Here is a 17160-nt window from a genome sequence, read left to right as displayed (position 1 = left end):
CCTCCAGTGTCCCCACAGGTATCTCATAAGGGGCACCATGGGCATGTTCCCAAGCCTGTCCCGGAAAGGTGCTTTGGGATTGCCCCTCTCCAGCAGGGAATCACAATTCCTGGGTTCTCCTTCATTTCTCCCGCAGTTGACTGAAGTTGTTGGAGATTCTGTAAAATCTTTACTTTCTTGTGGGAGCTTCTCTTCAGAGCTGTCAACAGAACGGATCTTCTTGCATCATCCCCTACACCGAAATAAATCTTTACTCATCCTGCGGGATATTAATTCAAAATACTCAATGTAATTTTGGCTTGTACTTGCAGCAAAGAGAAGCACGAGTGACGGAGGGGTTTGGTGTGTGTGAATGCTGAAAGGAGCTGCACTGCTCTGTGAAGTTTTGCTGTGTAAAATGGCAGTGCTGGAGGATACTGTATTTGTCGGGTGCCCTGTGGCAGAAAGGAATGATGAATCTGACTCCATGTTCTCAGAACGCTAATTCATTATTTTATGATACTATATTATATTACAGAATACTAAACTAAATTATACTAAAGAATACAGAAAGGATACTTACAGAAGGATAAAAAGATAATAATGAAAACTTGTGACTCTCTCCAGAGGCCCAACACAGCTTGGCCCTGATCGGCCATTAAGTCAAAATAATTCACAGCAGAACCCAATGAAACAATCACCTGTGGGTAAACAATCCCCAAACACATTCCACATGTGAGCACAACACAGGAGAAGCAAATCAGATAAGAATTTGTTTTCCTTTTTCTCTGAGGCTTCTCAGCTTCCCAGGAGAAAATCCTGGGCAAATGGATTTTTGCAGAAAATATGAATGTGACAGGAAGCCTCACAGGGTTGAATTCCAATTATCCATCATTGGTCCCTTTTGCCTTGTGATGTGCTCCAGAAAAGCATCAGAGTGCAGGAAAACAAATGAGTGCAAACTTAATTATACAACCAACCCTTGCTGCTTTGGGGTCAGAAAATGGAAATATTCCTTTTGCATTGGCACGGTGATCTTTGCCCTTTGTTAAGGAATGAATGGCCATGAAAATGAGAGTTAAATCCAACTTATTTTCTCCTGCTAAATATTTCCCAACACAATTCACTGAAGTGAAAGCAAAAGGTAGGCATCCAAATTCTACAGACTTCTACAACTGAACAGAGTCTGCCAGGATAACCTCCCCTTAACAAATCCCTGGGATTCTGGCCATGGGGTGCTGGAATTCAGGAAAATCAGCTGATTTCCAACGAGCTGGGACAGCTCTCTGGTGTATCCTGCCCACTCGTTCTCATGGCTCGTTTCCCTGGAATTCTTGTGTGCATCATTTGTGTGACTCCATCAGGAGGGTTCATATTCCTTACTCTCCCCAGAGAACAGATGAAATAATTACAGTTTACTTCTGAGCAACTTCCACTCTGAGATCTTGAGGACTTGGAGAACTTTTGCTGTTGTGGATCCTTTTGTGCTCAGCCATGCAGGCTTTAGTTTTTCTCTCTCCTCACATCGAGTCCCCCCCGCTTCTGATCTTGCTGCTATTAAAACGTGATGGGAATGAGAGATTTTCCAGCGCTTCATGAGAGGCTGAGTTGTTCTAGGAGAGCTTTTCATCCCTGAGTGCCTGCATGGATCTCCCTAAGGACAGGGAACTTGTGGGATCATCCTCTCCATTGTGAAGACCAGCCACGAGCAAGAGGAAGCAGATTGATCCCCACAGTCCTGGAATATCTTCTGCTCTCATTTTTCTTCCAGGGCTGTTGACCTGCAACTGACAAAAGACACAAAACCAAAACAGCAGAGACAAAACCCGTGCAAAGCCACCCAGCAGGCTGGAGGTGCAATGTTTCCAAAACAGCCAATGGTTAGTTGCAAATTTGTCAACATAAAACAAGACAATAGAAATAAAAAAGCAAATAAAAGACTTCAAATTTCATTTTAACATCTTTCATCACTGCTGAATTTCCATAATTGCTAAAAATAAAGTAGGAGTGGAGCAGAACAGGGTTTGAAAAGGAGAAAAAGAACAAAGTACTCCAATAGCAAAAAATAAAAATCCCTCACAAGTTGTTTTCCTGTGACTGAAACCACATGTGAAATTGGGCCAAACATTCACAGTGCAGCTCCCAGGGCTGAAGTGATACCTACCAAGTAGTGTTTTTTCACTATTTCCTCTCTGAATTCTTGAGTTCGTTCCCTCGACCCTCTGGGGGTGTGTGGGCTCCAAGCCCAGCCCTCATTTGGACAGGACTGTTCCCATCTCAGGGCTGCCTCCTGTAGGTCCTGTTATCAGGGAAAATTCCTGTAAGGGAATACTCTGGTCCTTCCCAAGGTGATCTTTCCTACTCCCACGCTGCCCTACAATTTTACCTCATTTCAGTGCTGTAAGACTATAGGAGCCCCATGAACTCACAGTGCCTGCAGTAGCAGCCCAGAGCAAGCTCCCAAAGGGAAACGTTCTCCTGAATTGGAAGCTTCCATGATGATCTTGTCTTTGCCAGCACCCCTTCAAATCTAGCAAGTTCTTCGCAGAGCTTGGTCACTATTTTTGGCTGAATACCCAAAAATTGGTGAGAGGCCACCAGGGGACAAGGGGGAATGGATTCCAGCTGACAGAGAATAGCTTTAGGTTGGATATTAGGAAGAAATCGCTCCCTGTGAGGTGGGGAGACCCTGGCACAGGGCACCGTGCCCAGAGAAAGCAGCTGTGGCTGCCCCATCCCTGGAAGTGTCCAAGACCAGGCTGGTTGGGGCTGGGAGCAACTCAGACCATTCTGGGATGCTATGAGCTCCTCAGCCTTTGAAGAACTGACCAAGATCCAGAATCAAAGGTAGTCCACAAGCAAAAATAAGGGCTTTGGTATTCGGGGGGAGGAATGTCTCCAGAGGGGCAGACTCCACTCCCTCCCTGGGGAGCCTGTTCCTGTGCTTCCCCCCAGTGCTGCTGCTCGGATTTATGCCTCAGTGCTGGAGCTATTTTAAGGCACGCTGTTTGCAGAGCTGCTCAAGGTGCTCAGCAGGCACAGCTCTGCCCCTGGCTCTGGTGACAGCCCTTCTGTCACTGCCCTGGAGCCGCTGCAGCTGCTCGCTCGCAGCCTCCGCCTGCTGAACCCATCCAGAGATTAGATTTGATTACACAAGAATTCATTAGGATTATCTAATGATATTAGGCACCACTACTCTGCCAAATTCCTGATGAGTAATGGCTCGTAGTATTGCAGCCATGTAGGAAACCCATAAAACTCTGTTCTCTGACCTTCGCTTCAGTTCCTGAGTCACAGCTTCAGCTTCTGCATATCCTTGCTCCAGAGCCCCAGCTCCAACTCCTCTGGAGCTATTTTTAATGGAGAGCCAGTGCAGGGGAAGTTATGTTGATTTCAAGCTGGCTAATCTGGGCTTGTTCCCATTCACCAGCGTTCTCCTGGTGCTGTAGAGAGGGAAACAAGCGAGGACACCTCGTTTGTTTCCCCAGAGGGAAACAAACAAGAACACCATTCCTACCTGTTAGCCACGGCAGCACGTGGCTGCGGGTGACAGTGAATGAATGAGGGAACTGTTTCCTTCACCTAAATCCCAGTTAAAGCGATACAGTTGTTCTGCAGACAAACATTGTACCCACCCTGCCAGGCAGCCACAGAGGGCAGGAAAATCAGGGTGTAACTGTGGGGAAAAACCTTGGCTAATATTTAAGGACAAATAATTACATAATACAAAAATAAATTAAATATTACTATTTTTTATTCGCTGCTGGTCATTCTGGCTGAAGTTTTGATGTCTCGTTAGTGATACCCCCGTGCAGTAATTTTAGTGAAGAGGAACTCCAATGACACTCGCTATTTCCAGAGTTTGGAGCCGTTCCTGCAGAACGGCCGGGACTCTGCTCAGCCAAGGGCTCGCACCTGAGTCACAGCAGACGTGACGGCACCTGTGCAGGCAGGTGCTCACCTCAGCCCTCGCTTCCCGCTATTCGGCGCTCCCCAAACAGCGCTGACACCTGTTTTAGTCAGTGTTTACTCAGGGTTTACTCTCGCAACCTCTGTGCCCGGTACTCCCGTACGCTCCCCCCCCCCCCCCCGCTCGCTCCCGAGCTCTGTGCGGACCCCCGGAACAAAATACATCCCCGTCCCCAACCGGTGGGGTTCGCACGAACAGGGGGATCCCTCCCCATCACCGACCGCACCGACCCGGGGGTCCGTCCCCGTCCCTGGCCGCACGGACCCCGAGGGTCTCCGCTGTCCGCTGCCCCCGCCCGGAGCGCGGCGCGGGGCACGCTGGGAGCTGTAGTCCCGTGGGCCGCGCCCCCGCGGCGGCGCGGCGGCGGCAGGACTCGGTTACCCAGCGTGCCCTGCCGGTTATTTAAGGCACGGCGGCGGGCGCGGAGCGCAGTGACCATGTGGACGCGCAGCTAAGGCGGCGGCGGGCGCAGCCTCGGGGAGCGGGACCGGGAGCGCCGCCGGTATGGAGCTGCCGAGCCGTCCATAGCCCGCCCCGCCGCCTCCGCAGCCAGGTACGGCCGGGAGAGAGCGGGCACGGCTGGGCAGGGAGGGAGGCGGTGAGTGGCCGTCGGGGTAGCCCCGTCCCGCAGCCCGAGGGATGCAGCTTGGTGCTGGGTGGGGACACCCGGGGATGCAGCCCGTTGCTAGGCGGGGATAGCCGGGAATGCAGCCTGCTGCTGTGCAGGGATGCATTCCCGTGCTCAGCGGGGATGCCCGGCCGCCGCAGCCCTCGCAGGACCGGGCAGAGCCCCCTGCGCCGTCCCGGCGGTCCCGCAGCGCTGCCGGAGCGGGGTCCCGGCCCCCGGAGCACCGCGGGCCCGGCAGCGGAGCTGCGCCTCCGCTCCAACTTTCCCCGTGTTTTTGCCCCCGTGCTCGGGGCTCGGCTGCGAGCGATATTTGGCGTTATGTAAACACTTGTGAGCGCCGATGGGGACTTGGCTATGGGCGATCTTCCTCTTAAATGGTCAAAAAGCGGGCAGCTGTGGGTGGATGTTTCGGAGGGTCCCGCTGACTGGCCTGACAGGCCAAATATTTGGCTGTTTCCTGGACTACAATAACTGGACTTCGGCGGGGGAAGGGGTGGGGGCACATGTGCATTCCCCATGCGTGTACGTGGGATGTGCCACAGTCCCGAGCGGCTTCAGGGCTTCGTGCCGAGCGCCCGAGCCCTGCGGGTTCCTGGGGGGCTCCTCGGGGGGCACGGGCTCCCTGTGCCCCTTGGTGTGCGGGCTTTTCCCGCAGGGAACGTGCTCCATGCAGCGGGACCAGCCGGGGCTGCCTCAGCCCTTCCCCTCCCGGCCCCAGGTGGGTTCGCTCTGGCCGCCCGGAGTTTGTCTGAACAGACTCCAACAGGTGAAAGGCTTGAGTTGAATTTATTGCCGTGCAGCGGTTCTGTGCCTGCTCAGCCGCAGATGGATCGGGCTGCGGTCCCGCTGCTCACAAATCACGAAGGGAGAACGTGGCTAATACAATCCAGATCTTTGCCTGATGAAGATTTAGTGACTGAGAGTCGTGCGGGGAGTAGCGTGTGTGGGAGCCGCTGGTTTTATTTATTAGCGAGGACTGGTACCTGTGCGTGTGTTTTATTTCTCAGCGTGTGTTTAGTTATTTGCTTTGAGGCTGTTTTGCTGGGCTCGGGAATTAGCCTGGTATCCCAGGACTTGAGGCGGGTTGAGCCGGAGGGTTGGCTGACTCTGAGCCCAGGCCAGAGGCCCGAGGTGGAGCTGTTTTCCTTGCAGGGCTCAGCTGTGATGCCATGTGAGGCCAATATCCCTTCCTTCCCCTCAGTGTTTCCTCTGTGGCCACCTTAATGGGCTGCCAGGCGCTGGATTTCTCGTTGGTTTCTTTTCTGTGCCTTAATTTACACCCATTTCCTCACACAGCAAGTATTGCATGGTCTGAGTACCTGGTGGCTGTGCTGGTGTAAGTGCCTGGAGCAATAACAGCACTGCGGGCTGGAGCAGAGCTTTGGCTGCCCAGCACTGGCTGCTCAGTGAGTGCAGAAAGCTGGTGGCATCCATCCGGCCAGAAATGCAGGGTTAACAGGACACGTGGTGAAACAAACGTGGGAATTGACCACTGTGGGACTCAGCAGCCTGAGCTGGTGTGAAGCTGTAGTGCTCAGCGTGCCTAAGCCAAAAGAAGGAATCACTGTGAAAACAAAACCACAGTTGCAGCGTGTTTCAAAACAAGCTGATGCTGAGCTGATTATTTCTAATGTTTCCTTTAAGCTGCCTCTTGTTTGTCAATAACAGGGGTTTTTCTTGTTGAAATACCTTATTTCCCCAAGATTAAAGTGTTTGCTTAGATGAGGGTTTTTTCTCCCATCTGCTTGTTTTGCAGTGTTGATCAAGCCTTGGAAATAATTTCCTCTTACCAGGTTTCATAAATTAGGAAGTAAACAAACAGGAGTAACTTTGGTTTGCCTTTGCAATCATGGGGTGGAGCTTAGCTCGGGGAAATGGTTTTTATGAGATGTGCTAATCCTGAACACCATCGTTGGAGGGTGGAGGAGGCCTTAGTGAAGAGCACAGGAGGGGGAGAGCATCTGGTTTGTTTCTGATGGTGGTTGGTGGAGCTGCAGGTTTGGATGAATGGAGCTGTCCTGGGACTGATGAGCAGGGTGGAGGGGGTGCAAGGGACAGTTGTGGTCTCTGATTGTAAATGAGAAGTGTGGTTTTGGGGGGAATTCTTCACTGAAAGGGCTGCCCAGGGAAGTTGTGGAATCCCCATCCCTGGAGATGTCCAAGCAACACTCGGATGTGGCACTCAGTGCTCTGGGCTGGGGACAAGGGGAGGCTTGGGCACAGCTTGGACTCGATGATCCTGGGAGTCTTTTCCAGCCTCAGTGGTTCTGTAACATGATCTTATCCACAGCACCATCAGCCCTCTCATGTTCCCTCAACAAACCTGTTTGTAGTCTAGAAAATGCACAAATTGAGTTAAAGTGCAGAAATAATCTCAAGTCCTGGCAGCTCACAAGTGAGGGAGAGCTGCAAACCACGATGTGCTGCTGTTGTGTGGTCTGAGCTCTTACTCTGACTTTGTAGTAACTCCTCTGCTAAAGACAGCCCTGAATGTCCCTGATAGTGTGGCAAGCATGAGAAACCTGCAGGGGTGGCAGGTTTGGGGTGAATTTTGGGGATCCAGCTCCTCCATAATGTGTGTGTGTGCCAGAGAAAAGGGAATAGCCCCAGGGGCTGGTCAAATTGGGGTGGTCCAGATGCTGTTCTGGAGGCAGAAGCTCCTTTAGGCTGCTCCTTGTCAGATGAGCTGTTCTTTTTTTTGTAAATTGCTGAAATGGACAGCATTGAGGTGGAACTCCTTGTTCAGTGCTGTCAGGCAGGATTAAAGCAGGTCCCAGATACCCTGAGCCCTTGTCTGGTACCTGCCCTTGAATTGGAGCCGTCAGAAGAGCAGGTGCTGCTTGTTCTGAGGAGCTCTTGGAGCAGGTGTAGCTGCTCTTGGCCACCTGGGCTCGTTTGTGCCCCATCAGGCAAGAGACCAGTGCCACCTGAGCTGCCCCAGCCCTGGGGTGGCATCAGGAGCAGGGCAGGGCCTGTCCCTGCACTGGGCACTGCTGGGGCAGCTCTGGGACCCTCGGTGCAAGAAAAGCATTGAGGGGCTGGAGTGTGCCCAGAGATGGGAATGGAGCTGGGGAAGGGTCCCAGGAGCAGCTGGGAAGGGGCTCAGCCTTGAGAAAAGGAGCTAGGGGGAAATTCTGGCTCTGCACAACTCCTGACAGGAGGGGACAGCTGGGGGGTCGGGCTCTGCTCCAGGGAACAGGGACAGGAGGAGAGGGAACCGCTCAGGCTGGGCTGGGGAGGCTTAGGATAAATATTAGGAAAAAGAATGTGACTTGAAAGAGGAGTCAAGCACTGAAATGGGCTGCCCAGGGAAGCAGTAGGGTCCCCATCCCTGAAGGTGTTCAAGGACTGAGCAGATGTGGCTGTTCCTGCCATGGCTGGGTGGGCACAGTGCTACAAGTTCAACATGGAAGATCTTTCCCAGCTTCCATGATCCTGTGGCCCCGTTTGGTGGCTGTGCTGGCTGCTCAGTGCTCAGCACACTGCTTTGGAATAGCTGATGTGTCAACTTGCAGAGTGTGCTGGGAGTCTTTGAGACATTATTACCCTATAAATACAAGATAGTTGTAGTTGTAGGATTGTCTTAAAGCCAGGAGGACTGTGAGGCTCCCGTGGGAGGTGGGATGAGGGTAGTGGCTCTGTAGTAGCTGGTAGACGAGCTGCTGGCTCGCCTGTGGGTGAGTGTGAGGGAAGGCAACCTCAGCAAAGCGGCTTATGGAGACCAAAGGGTTTAGAGGCAGAAAATCATGTGCTGCTAGAAGGTTATGTAAATGTAACATCTCTGTCACAATGAGACTGTGGTGTAAATCCTGGTTCCTAAAGATCTGCATTACTGTATGTCCCCAATTAGTTTTTTCTGCTAAGATAGCAACAGAAACTGAAGGTGCTTGGGTGGCCCGGAGCCTTTTTTTGTGCTGTTTGTGTGGGATAATGAAAATCTGGGGTGTCAAAAGCCGCCCAGTTTCATCCAGTGGCCTGTGCTGGGTGGGGACAGGTGCTGCTTTGCAGGCTGGGAGAGCAGTAGGGAGTGTCCTGTGCTGCAGGGTGGGATGCTGGCTGTGTCCATGGCTGTTCCAAGTGATTCCTGTACAGCCCAGCCTCTCCTGGAGGCTGCTGCAGGAGGCAGGATGCCAAAACTTCACGGGCTTTGATCTGGCTCGATGTTCCTGTCTAATTTCTGCTCCCCACGGACACTACGAAAGGACTACAGCAATTATTGCCTTGTTCTCTGTCTTGGCATGAGCAGGCAGTGGCTGGGGATGGAGGCAGATCCCTCTTTCCAGGGTGCTGCAAGTACTTGTTAGATTGGCAGAGGCATGCAGAGGCTCCTTGTGTGTCTCTTGCCTGTGCTGTACCTGTTGGGAAGGTACATTTCTATGTCTTCAGGGCACTTGTGGTTTATGGGGCCAAATTTGTTGAGAAAAGCTGGACAGGGCTTGGAGCAACATGAGGGTAGTGGAAGGGTCCCTGCCCATGGCAGGGGATGCAATGAGATGATCTTCAAGATTCCTTCTAACCCAAAACCATTCTGGGATTGTATTCCTTGAAAAAGATGAAATGGAAACTACAGGAATTGCAATTCAAGCAAGGAAAGCTGCAACATTCAGCTGTGGATTCTGAACTCAGAGGAGTTTCATTTTCATGCTTGTGGTTTTGGTTAAGCTTGTCAAAACTTGGATCAGAACTTCCTAGCAGGATTCTGTGGAGAATAAAACGTCAGTTGATATCTGAGTAAGTTAACCCTCTGGAGAGAAAATGGGTTGGAAATGTGCATGCAAGTCTGTGTTCCTTGATTTTGGATTTGTGGCTTGTGGCAATGTAACTGCAGCCTCACGTGCCAGAACCCCAACATGAAGAGTGCTGCAGGAAGCTGAGTGTTCGTATCTCACTGATGATCTTCCCTAGAAGTGTCCAAGGCTGGGCTGGACAGGGTTTGGAGCAGCCTGGTCTAGTGGAAGGGAGTGGAATGAGATGATCTTTCAGGTCCTTTTCGAGCCAAACCAGTCTGTGACTCTGTGATCATTTGGCTGCAGAGGTGATCAAAGGAGGGGGAATAGCTCTGAGGAATGGAAATGCCAGATGTTTCTGGGTTAGGATGTTGGGTAATGCCTCTGATTTTGGAGTAATGTGGTGCTGAGCTCTAAGGGAAGAGACTCGGTTGAACTCAGTGTCAAAATGGACACGGGGAGTTCATCCTCTCCTCATCTGGTGCATGATCTTCTGTGGTCAGAGGGTGATAATCTCTGAGCATGCACATGAAAGAAATTTCTGATCATAATAGGCCAAAAAATGGCTGCTGTCCGAAGGCTGCACTTTACTTTTTATTTTATGCAATTGTTTAGTAGCAGTTTTGCATGAAATTTGTAAAAACGTTTCTTTGTGCCTTGGCCCATCCCGTCTGCTTCTTCAGAAATTCAGAAATCTGCCAAGAAGTTGTGAAGAAGAAAGCTTTGTTTGCAGTCCAGCTCTGTCCCATCTGCATCCCACTCCAAGGAGAAACACATGGCCACAGATGCAGACACCGACCTCAGCTGGCCGATGGTGCCTGATCCCAAGGGTTAATTGAGAACTTCTGATCAAAATAACTCTGCAGTCCTTGGCTGCTCCTCTCTTAAGTGTTCAGTAGATTCAGATGCTGATGCTCGTGAGTGGTTCAGCATTTTGAACCTTTGCCTTCTGGAAAATTACAGTTGGGAGGCCAACAGGTAAAAGCCAGCCTGGGAACTGGAGCCTTCATCTGTAACGCAGCCCGGCCCATCGGGGCTTTGGAGCTCAAAGTAGGTCCCCTGGCCACCAGTGGCTCTCCACACGTGCTCATCATGTGCTGGCAGTGGCTCCTCCTCTTGGGCTGGTTGTCCCAGGGCTGAGGTTTTATCCAGAGAGCCGGGAGCCAGCGGAGGTGTCCGGGAGGGACGAGCAGAGAGCGGCGCACAGGAGGCTCCTGCCTTGGGGACAGCACAGCCCTCGGAGCCTGCGGGAGCAGGGGCTGGCCAGAGGGACACAGGCCTCGGCTTCTCTGCCCGAGGGGACCCAGCTGTGCCGGGGGACACCCTGCCAAGCCCAGCCCTGGAGGCCGACAGCGCACCCGCCATGGAGGAGAGGGAGCCCCCGCCCAGGTGTGGAGCTGCAGAGAGAGGGGCCAGGGCTGGGGGACATGCTGGGGAAGGGGCCAGGGCTGGGGGACATGCTGGGGAAGGGGCCAGGCACTGGGGACGTGCTGGGGAAGGGGCCAGGCACTGGGGACATGCTGGGGAAGGGGCCAGGCACTGGGGACATGCTGGGGAAGGGGCCAGGCACTGGGGACATGCTGGGGAAGGGGCCAGGCACTGGGGAAGGGGCCAGGCACTGGGGACGTGCTGGGAAGGGGCCAGGGCAGGGGGACATGCTGGGGAAGGGGCCAGGCACTGGGGACGTGCTGGGGAAGGGGCCAGGCACTGGGGACATGCTGGGAAGGGGCCAGGGCAGGGGGACATGCTGGGGAAGGGGCCAGGGCTGGGGGACATGCTGGGAAAGGGGCCAGGGCAGGGGGACATGCTGGGAAAGGGGCCAGGCACTGGGGACATGCTGGGAAAGGGGCCAGGCACTGGGGACACGGGGCATGGAGGCTGCTCGGGGACAGGTGAGGAAGCTGCTGAGTTCAGGGAGTGTTGGGTTTGCTGAGGAGTGCAGAGGGTTGATGTGGAGGGCAGGAACCAGCCCCTGCTGTGGTGAGCCCTCAGCAGATACCTGGCCATGCAGGTGACATTGGGACTGTTCCGTACCCTCTTCTTCCATCTTTGTTCCTTGGCCGTGCTCCAGCTGGTGCAATAAACCAAGCTTGCTCTCTTTCCCCATGACATTGGTTGTCCTGGTCCTTTTGGCTTGTTCCAGCTCTCTCCTGATAGAAATATGCTGGAAAACATTGTGTGCTCCTCGGGGCCTCGTCCAGGGGCTGACGTGCAGGCTGCCTCCTCCCAGCAGGGCTGGAGCCAGCCAGGATGGCCTTCAGGAGGTATCAGCTTCAGAGAGCGCTCCTTCCTTTTAATGGGATTGAGAAGATGCTGTCAGGTCATACTTAGTTTGGAACAAAGAAATGATATTTTTCTCCTGACAGTGTGTCTCTAATAGAGTTTCTTTTTCCAGCTGCCTGCAGATGCCTGTCAATAGGACCTGTCAGTCATGTTTCTTACCTCAGTCAGTGGCTGCTGTCTAAGGGATTGCTGTCAGAGTGTAACTTCCATGCTTTTGACTTGAATTTTCTCTAACTAGCTTGTCTGGTTGCACTGGGCAAATGATTAAAAAAAAAAAAAAGGCAGACGCCCTTTCTAAGGAGAAGAGAACATTGTGCACATTTGCTTTCCTGTACTGAGGTTTTATTGAGGTTAAAGTTACCAAAATGAGTTCCTTTATCTGTTTTCTTAAACTGCAGTTGCACCTATGAAATAGTAACTTTGGAATAACTTTGTCACTGATATGATAAATCCATTTATCTGTGGAGCGGCAAATAGTATGAATAGAATGTAATTAACTCGGCCCTGATCTTGCTGTGTGAATTTACACTGCTCTTCCTACTTATTTTTAGAGGAAGGGGAAGTGTGTGCTTGATGAGATGTGCAGCGAGTGTGATCTCTCCCCTGGGAGCAGAGGGGAGTGTGGGCTGGTGGATGGGGATTTGGGAGACCTGGATTCAGATCTGGGCCCTGAGTCTGACCTGCTGCATGTCCTTGAGAAAGTCAGAGTGCTGTGCTGCTCCCTCCTTCCCCTCTTCCCCAGCCTCCATCTTGCCTGTTCAGCCTGGAAATTGGAGAAAAAAAATCTGCTGCATTTTAAGTGTCGGGAGGAAAAAGAGTTGGTCTGAGAAAGAGCATTTCTCCCCCTTAATCTAACGGTTCATCAGCCGCCCATGGGTGGCAGAGAGCAGCCTCCTGGACATGAAAGGTTGCAGCTGAAGGGAAAACAAGATCCTGTGGTAGATAAATGTACTGCACTGATAGGGTTTTTTTAAGGTGCAGTCTCTGAAATGGAGCTCCATGTGCATAAAACGAGCCGTGCTGAGCCCTCCCAGCGCTGGCCCTGAGCTGGGTCCCACTGCAGGTGTGAGAGGATCCTGGTGTTCGGGATCCTCTCCCAAAATCCCTTCATTTGCCTTTCCCTGGCGAGTGCAAAGAGCTCCTTTCAGATTTGCAAAGTCAGAAGCTTTGCAGATGACAGAGCTCTGTCCTCAGCCCCAGCACGGTGATTATTCACTGGGTGAGCTTTTAAATAAAGCACTTCCTCCCTTCCTTGGCTGTTCTAATGGGATTCTTAGGAATCTTTCCTAGCATCCTCAGGGAGGAAACCTTCCTTTTTTTACTGGATGAGAAACATCAGGTTTGGGTTCAGATTTTCAAGTTAGCTGTACCTGTGAAAATACAGAATGCTCTGTGGGTGTTACCCAGAAAAACAGATGAAATCTTGGTTAGTCTATAGGACCAAATTTTCAGCTGAGTAATCTTGTAAAAATTGGATTTACCAGATTATCTAAGCACTGGATTGTCAGGATAATACAGTGTTTGGTTGCATTGAAAAATGTTAACTTGCTTGGCCTGATTTACCAATATTAATGACCCAATTCCATTTGATTCAAACACAGACTTACCTGGTCTTGGGGGTTCTCAGATCTGTTAATTTCTGGCTGATTCTGCTTATGCCATTAAGCAGTTCTTTGTGTTTGCTTCTTTGTTGTCTCTCTGCCCTTAAACTCTGGTCTTGCTTCTGTCAAAAACTGAAACAGAATTAAACTTTCCCTCTGGAATTTCCTGTCGGCAGTAATGAAGTTGAAACACTTAAGTACAGTTGGAGATTCTATTCTTAAACAACCGAGATAGTGAAAAAGACTTGGATGAAGTGCTGCTCCAGTTTTGGTACCAGTACATATAAAATTGCCAGTGTTTATTGAATTGAGCACTAAACCACAGTGCAAATCTGCCAGGAGAGACCTGGGTGCATCCTGGGACTGCAGGGCACAGCAAGGAGCTTTTTTCTTGCTCTAAACAAACATCATTAAAGCGTCTTAGAAGGACACAGTAATTTGTATCCCAGTAGCTGGGAATCAGGCAGTTTGCAATAGGACACATTTGGGCTCGTTTATTTTACAAACAGGATTTGCAGTCGCGGGGTAAAGAATTAAAATCCCACACAAAGCAGACGTGTGAGACATGAAATCAGGGAAGTAGCTTTGAATTCTTTGAAAAAGCCTTTTCACAAATGCTGGAGATGAGGAATGGCAGGGCAGGGATGTTGTCACAAACAGTCCCTGCGAGAAGGGACTTCAAAAGGGGCCTTGACTCGGCTCTTCAAGGAAAGCAAACTCCCAGCTCTTGAAACCTGTTTTCTCTGCCTTAGCATCGGGAGTGAGATGAGTGATGGGAGAAATTAGTGTGAAATGTTTACAAAGCAGCTGCATTTCCCGCTCTGAGTGTTTCAGAAGGCAGCTGTCTCACGAGGTGTTTGATATTGAACAGTCAGTTTGATGTCGAGGTGTTTTCACTGGTAATCCTGCTTTAACTGCCCGTATGAAATGTGTTTTCATGAGAAAAAGGATTGAATTTCAGGGACTATATTAAGCTTATCCTGGCTTATTCAAGGCCATTAGGCTGAGCATATGCTCTGCTTGTGCCCTAAAATCCAACAGGGACTGGGAGCTACTGGGAACCATTCTGGGTCTGCAGAGCTTCTCCTTGGCTTTGGGGACAAACCCTTCCTCTGCCTTTCAGAACTGCTTCTGTTCAGTCCTTGTCACTGTAGGAAAAGCAGCTTGTGTTGAAGATACGCACAAGATCATCTGTAGTAAGAAATAATCAGAACTGAACCCTGGAGCTGTGTCACGTTCTGTTGGGTCAGAAGATCACACTCGTGGTGGTGTGCTGCAGATTTGTGCTCACCAGAGCTGGGGGAAAGTGCTGAAACCCCTGGGCTGAAGAGCAGGTTTTCCTGGCTTTAATTCCCTGCCTGAAATTAGCTAATGCGTGTTCAGATCCGGCCCCATAGAGCAGAGCTGGCAGAAAAACTTGTAGGCTAGTTTCTTGAAATTCACATGAAATGGAGCAGATTTTTGTTTGTTTATTTATTTTAGTCAGTGTCTTCAACAGAAATTGATTTTTGTTTTCCTGTGCAGTTAAACTGTATATAAAACATACTGAGCCACTGACTTTGATAGAGACACGAGGAAGCAGTCACCAACAGAATTATAAAGATTCATCTTTCAGGGCTTAAAAAAAATACTGTAGAATGTGTTCATAGCTCAGGAATTTTTTGATGTCTGTGGGCAGATATAGTTAACTTCTCAATGTACAGTCCACTTTTAGTTCATCTTTCTTTTGTATCCTGGCAAGTCCTTCTGTTTCTTAAAATGTGAACCTTCAGCTTAGTGAGAAAAGAACATTATTTTTACAGCTTAGGTTGCTGCTGTTGACGTTGCTGCCACCCGAGTTAAGCTGCTTGGAGAAACCTGACTTCATTTTTGCTAGATAATGCCATGCTTATCAGTGCTTCATCTTTGATTTTTTTAAAGTGAGTTTACCTAGAGGGAATCTTGTTTTCCTGCAGTGTTTAAGGGGAAGAGGAGGACAGTGCTCCCTGGGTAACACTGCCGTGTTTCAGCTGGAACAGGATGAATTTCCTTCAGGAATCCCTTCTTGCAGGGCTATGAAAGAGCCATTAAAACTGAGATTATGCACAGAATAACTGCAAATGTTCTCTTAGGGCCGTCCCCTCATCTAGCATAAATCAGTTGCTCTTGGCACGGGCGTATCTAAAATAAATAAATGGTGGGGTAATGGTTGTATTTGTCCATGGAGCACAATTGCCTTTGCAGCAGCACGGCTGTGCTGTACCCACGAGAGCCAGGCGCTGGGAGGCTGTGAAAATGCCCCTGTCCTGCACTCCCAGGCAGTTCTGGTGGCCGTCCTGTCTGTGTCAGTGCCCTGGGGAGGGCAGTGTCCCCTCACAGCCAGGGGGACACACATGGATGGATGCTCTGAGTGACGTGTCCAGGAGCAAACCTGTTCTCCTCGGTCCCTGTGGTCTCCCTGTGCTGTGAACTTGGATAAATGTGCCAAGGCTGACAGATTTTTACTGCCTCCGCTTCTGGCTTGTCCTGCTGAAGAAAATAATCAAAGATGACCCCCACAGAGGTCTGGTTTGGGGAGGATTAGTGTGGCCAGCTGTTGTTCACAGCATCTTTTAGAAAAAGCTTCTCAAACTGGGTACCTGGGAACTTTGCTCTTAAAAACTTTCCAGTTTTTGCTTCACATTTCATATGTCAGAGGTAGGAAAAGCCTCCATTTGAGGTGGCTGATCATTTAGCATCTGATGCCAGTAACTGGAGTGGTTTTGTCAGTCCCTTGTGAGGATACTGTGAAAAGCTTTGGAGCTGAATTTCAGTGTAGCAATGACTCTGTTCCCTCCTGTGTGGGGAGGCCTGGGGGGTCACTGAGTCCCTTCTCCATCTGCCAGTCCAGCGTGGTCCTGAGCCCTGGCCAAGCTGAGCATTTGCAGGGAGAGCTGTCAGTGGGACTGACAAATGTTAAAGAATGGAGGTAGCCAGTGTTCATTTGGACTGTGGGGAGCCCTGAGGATAAATCAGTGTTTTAGAAGAGGCTCCCCACTGTGGGAATTGGCTTCCTGCTCCCCCAGGTGCTGGAGCATCTCCTGGTGTGTTGGGGATGGCATCACACCGATGGGTGTTGGAACAGCACTCAGCAATCCAGGAGAAGGGGCAGTGAGGACTTACATGGTGATTAATCCCTGCCTGAGCTTGGGAAACAGGGCTATTGTAGCCAGATGAGCCCTTGGTGAAGCCGAACTCCAGCACAGCTCTCCTGGGTGGGAGCAGCACAGGCTGCACCCCAAACCCGGCTCTGCCAGCTCATGCAGGAATTCTAGGGATGATCTGGTGAAGAACCCAGCTGTTCAATTCACTGAACTGCTGCCAGCCTTAACACCACCTTTCTGATATCCAGAACTCTGTGATGGTTCTGGGTAAAGCTGATAAACATTTTATTAGTGGAATTGTCAGTAAATTGCAGAAGAGCTTTTTTGGGGGGTTTGAACTATCTTGATAAATCAGAGTTACAATTTCATGGTATGGTGGGGTCTTTCTCAGTGAAGAAAATGGGAAAATTGAGGCTGTGTCCTGCAAAGTGATGCAGGAAGTTGCTTGTCCATCCCTGAGCCTGGTTTTGGGCAGTGGTCTGAGATTCTTTTTTTCTATTTTTTTGGCCAAGAAAAAAAATCTCTAATGGAAGTGAATAACTTTGACCTTCACATTCCCTTGGGAACAGCTGTGGTGAACATCTGCCTCTTGTGAGGAAAAAGTCATCCCCCCACAGCCTGGAGAGGGAACCTTAATGCCAGGTAGAAAGGGTTAATTGGGGAGTATCTGTGGTTTTTGTTGCCTTAGACAGCTTTTGCTTTTTGCTGTATTAATTCAGGGCTGAGCCTAATTTTGGGGGGTGAAAAGTTTTTTAGTCTGAAGTTGGTAGTTTAACATTCAAGTCAGGAAATGGGGAAAGTTGTATTTCCAGTGTTGCTAATTCTGTCACTCTGCATATTTCTGTATGTT

The 17160-nt window shown here is 50.5% G+C and overlaps 1 protein-coding gene across 1 annotated transcript in view; it reads left to right on the top strand.

Moving 5' to 3' along the window:
* Nucleotides 1-4389: 4389 nt before the first annotated feature.
* The window catches only part of ITPR1 (inositol 1,4,5-trisphosphate receptor type 1), a 162882-nt gene continuing 150111 nt past the window's right edge, over nt 4390-17160 (top strand). Inside the window, exon 1 of the mRNA XM_066558246.1 lies at nt 4390-4502. The gene's annotated coding sequence lies outside the window, so the exon portion shown is untranslated. The remainder of the gene's footprint in view (nt 4503-17160) is intronic.

Source organism: Molothrus aeneus, chromosome 12 (genome assembly GCF_037042795.1).
Source record: "Molothrus aeneus isolate 106 chromosome 12, BPBGC_Maene_1.0, whole genome shotgun sequence".
Lineage (NCBI taxonomy): Eukaryota > Metazoa > Chordata > Aves > Passeriformes > Icteridae > Molothrus > Molothrus aeneus.
Note: the sequence above shows the minus strand (reverse complement) of the source record. Positions and strands in the feature narration are given on the sequence as shown.